The sequence below is a fragment of the Nanorana parkeri genome, unplaced genomic scaffold (assembly GCF_000935625.1).
Source record: "Nanorana parkeri isolate BGI_ZX_2015 unplaced genomic scaffold, ASM93562v1 scaffold541, whole genome shotgun sequence".
Taxonomy (NCBI): Eukaryota; Metazoa; Chordata; class Amphibia; order Anura; family Dicroglossidae; genus Nanorana; species Nanorana parkeri.
The window spans coordinates 178619-183479 of NW_017306809.1; positions in this window are offsets into that span (position 1 = coordinate 178619).

A 4861-nucleotide genomic window follows, 5' to 3' on the forward strand; every position below is an offset into this window, starting at 1 on the left:
CTATATATCAATCTGGGGCACTACATCACTGTGCTGTGTTTTACCCCTAAAACTGACCATACATGATGGCAGATTGGTGTTTAATACAATTTTATTGTTTGACTGTTTCACTTTTAATGGATTGATGAATTCTGTAGACTAGTTTTGCAAGCCCCATCATTTTGACAAACTAAAGAATTTGGACTATTCCAGTTATGTGTTTTCTAGGAAAAATCAATGGGGAACATTTGCTAAAACAGAATCTATACTTGGAAAATATAAAGATGTTAAAAGAGAACTATGGCCAAACCTTTTTTGGTCGTAGTTCTCTTTAGGGTCACAGGTGGACATTTACTAATGTCCTCCTGTGACCCAAAACTCAGCATATAGCGGGCTATTGCCTGATTGACAGCTAGCTCTGCCACTCTAGAGCCAGAGCCAGCTGTGCCCGCCCCCTTCTCTGTCTGTCCCTCCAGTGAGCGTTGGAGGAACAAAGAGGGGAGGGGGGAATCCTTGCAGATAGTGGTGACTGACAGTTCTGCTCTATGCAGGGAGAAGATCGTGTACTGTGCAATCAGATGTTTGTGATCCCTCAGTTCTCGATCAATAGAACCAACGTGTGACAGCTGCAGTATCACATGTTGGCTCTAACTATGAGTGGATTTCACTCTCCCCATAATTATCTTTTAAGCCTATGCAAAAGACATTGTCCTGACTGATAAACACTATGCCACAATCATGATTACATTTATGCACCCCGAAAGCCTTCTTCTCTTTAAAACTAACAGCTGTATGGGTTAGTTATGTTCAACCAATGTTCCTATTATTTTCATTGCTTATTTTTCCAATGAACAATGGCAGATAATCAGTCTGCATTGAAGATTAGTGGCCTCAGAAGCAGCTTGGCATATTGCATTTGGCAAACAAGCTAGACATTTTGATGCTTTTGCCTTAGAGAATGGTTTGGAACCTTTCAGAGCTGCCTAATGGGCTAGTGTGAGCTGTTGCAGAACTGTGAAGTTTAAAACCTAATAGCTTGGGATTAGTTACACCCCATGAGCTGGTCTGTCAAATTAGAAGTAGAGATAGGCAGATCAGCGCTGAGCTTGGAGAATAAAAAAGCAATTTACCAGTTTAACTCTTTTCATTGTATGGAGTTTATGTGATCTGAAAATACTTAACAAAATCAGGCACAAGTCCCATTAAATGAAATGCAGATACTGTGATATTATGTAAATCTTGTAAACAAGATTGCTTGTATGAGTGTCACAGTTCAGCTGCAGACTTGCAGCTGAGCTGTTACTTGTAGTTCTACAAGTATATGCAGAGCTCTTACCCCTGGTTCTGCAGGCATGCAGGGCTGTGCTGTTGCTTGTAGTCCTCCAGGCATGTGCTATGTACCTGACTTGCACTAGCACCAGTCTGGTAGCTTTAGGCGTCGGACAACCTCTTCTGCTGTTTCTTGTACAGCTTCACAGCCAATCAGTGCAAGTCTGCTTGTGGCAAATCATGTGGGTCCTCCCTCTTACTGACTCTATTTAAACCCACGGCAGCGAACAGCACGCTGCCTGGGCAAAGCTTTACCAAGCTAGATGCCGAGCCCCCCTGGTTGCCATGGAATCAGAATTCCTTGGAGTTTACCCGTGTACTAACCTTTGGTTTGTCCCTGGAAATCTTTGTCTTCAGTCTGCCCTGAACTTTGACTTGTCCCTAGAAATCCCAGTCTTCAGTCTGTCCGTATCCTTTGGATTGTCCCTGGAAGTCCTGGTCATCTGTCTGTCCCTGACCTTTGTTTTGTCCGTTGTATGTGTGTCTGCAACCTGCCCAGAACTCTGTCCTTGTCAACCATTCTTGGTTGTTAGGTGAGTTGGGTGAACCAAGGGATGGTGATCTGGGGTCAGCACACAACCAAGTCCATCTCCACTATCAGGAGCTCTGGTGAACACCGGCTGGCCCTTAGATTCCACATCCTGGGGGACCCCATGCCACCTACCTAGCATTTCTAGTGCCTTGACCTACCAGCCTATTCTGTCTTCTGCTGCCTCATTCAGTTCCCCTGTTCTGTTCCCTGCTTGTACTCCAGCTCTGGGAGTTGTTAGCCTACACTGCTTGCACCCTTTTCTCTAGGTGTCCTTGCCAGTGTAGTAGATAGGGTCCACCTATTCCAGACCTGATTCCAGTTTATACCCATGAGCCCCATCCGTGACAATGGGTATCCATGATGATAGTGCCATTTGGTTGTGTTTTTATGTCTGACTTTACTAATGGTTTATAAATAGGGCCCCTAAAGAAACATCCAGGGGACCTATTCATAAAGGATTAATTAAGTTGGACAATTTCCGTTCGCCTCACTTTCCTGAAATTTTACTTTGCTTTGAAGTGAACTCAGTAGGTGAAAAAGCCACTATAGTGTGTTGAAGTTAACTCCTCATAAAAAATCCAGGGGGTCTATTTGTTGATTTCTTCTTTGCCAGCTTCAATGCATCCCATTACTAAATCAAAACAAGTATGCAGATCGCAAAAGTAAAAGAAAGTCCTAATCTGCATATATCTTCCATGCCAGTGACAAAGTATTGAAGCAACAGGAATTGAACGGTGGCTAGACAACTAACATTTTCAGAATGGAAGTCTCCACTGGTATCCCCATTGCAAAGGGAGCAGCACGCCACGTTAATGCAAACCTGTATGCCATTTAGAAATGTAGGCATGTGAGAGGTGGTCTGCCAAAACATACTCAGTTGCGGTCAGATGTAATGGGTTTTGAATGTGAATTTTACCCAATTCCTCATGCTAAGTAATATACCTGACAATAGTTTGCCTATTTGTAGTGATGGACAAATGTGCTTTGGTTTGATTATCTGAGGGTTTGGTGAATCTGGTTCCAAGTTTGGCTAACCCAAGCTTTGACAAATTCCATTAAAGTCTATAGTGCGCAAATCCTGCTGTTAATGTATTCTTTGGGGCTAAGAGGCAAATCATTTCATAAAGTAATGGGCACTGCCGTGGGAGAGTTTTAACAAAGCTGTAAAAAAATACAGTAGATGGGGGAAGGGTCCTATTAATTCGGCATCAAGGGGACATGGAAAAACACCAATTCATTAAATTAAATGCTTGGGATGCCTTTAAGCTGTGGTGTTACAGAATAGTATAATCTTCACGGACAATATCAGTGACACTGTATTCTGGCATCAAATATTTTAAATGTGTTTTTGATGTTTTAACTTTTTCATTCAGCTTGACAGGAATGCAGCAGAAGCCTTCATATAAGCTGGATTTTTGTCTTATCGTAAAATCCATTTCTTGGAGTTCATTAAGGGACACTGGATCAGAATTAATTCCAAGAGAACTGGGTTATACTGCTCTCTGCAGAAGGTGTTAGATACTGGCAAACCAAAAATACCACTAGCAAATCAGGTATACATCTCCCATTTCCATCATGCTTCAGTGTTGTAGAATAGCAATATTAGATGTATATCTAAATCACAGAGAGGTGGGACATGTGTCCCTTAATGAACCCAAGAAACAGTTTTTTGTTAAGTTCACAATTGCTGTTTTCTTTCTTGGTTGTTAAAGGGCACATGATCAGAAGAACGTCGCAGTGAGAGCAATCAATTTAGGGCCATCAATCACTGATAACACTAAACTGATGAGCGGTAAAAGCTTTTAAAGCGTCGTCTATGGCCAATTTTGGGTATTATCGTTTTTTGAGGTTTCGCGCGCACGCAATTTTAAGGCTTGACATGTTTGGTGTCTTTTTACCCGACGTGACCCCGTCTTTTATATTTAACCAAATAATTGGGTAATAATAAATGTTTTATCATTTAATATAGGGGAAACAGTTTTTTTTTTAATTTCTGTACTTTTTCCTTAATATAGTAAAAAATAAAACCCCCAGTGGTGATTAAATACCACCAAAAGAAAGCTCAATCTGTCCCTAAAAAATGGTATAAAATTAATTTCAGTACAGCGTTGCATGACGAAATAAATGTCAGTCAAATTACTGCAGCGCTGAATACTGAAAAATGGCCTGGACAGGAAGGGGGTTTAACACCGCGGACTTCAAATGGTTAAACTGCATTTCCACAGCTACACAGATTAAAATATAGAAAATCAATTGATGATTATTCTAGCTTTAGTGACCGAATAATCGGGATTTTATTAAAGACAGGAGGCGAATATTTTGCATAACTTTCTTTACTGAAACCTCATAGCAGCAAGGAACATAACAGAAAACAAAAGTATCCAATAGCAGCACACAGCATGTTATAAAGTCCACCCACACGAAGATCCATCCTCTTTTCTTGGAAGCAGTCTCCATGAACGTAACAGGTAGAAAAAAACACGAGAAGTCAAACTGGAACCAAGGCCAAACCGAACCTGAGAATAACCATACGGAACTCTAGGAATGCCATAGAGTACAGCGAGTTGACATGACTTTTCTTTTACTATGGCGCATTTTGAAATCTTTTGATAGCAGGCCAGTCTGTACTTCATTCTGCTAAACACTGGGGTGGCCAGGAATTTATAAGAAGTGCCACTAGGCTATTCAAAGGTCTTTTCTGTCTCTTCTTTCCAAAAAGGTGGGTTCAAGAATGAATAGTTATCTCTGTAATCAGAACAAGTATTATATGAGTTATTTGAAAAGAAAGGTACCACTCCTATTCAGATAGGTTATACTCATCCTGTAATTGGCAGAATGCTGCCATAGGACCTTTATTAATATAGTCTGCTAAATGCATACATTTATTCAGGAATTGTCCTTTTAAAACAGAAAATATTCACTCAACCCTGTTGCTTTGTACAATCCCAAAATAGGAGCTTTATTCTGAGCAGTAGATGACTTGCTGCTAGTGATTCAGGGACAATCAGAGCTGTGTGCAGC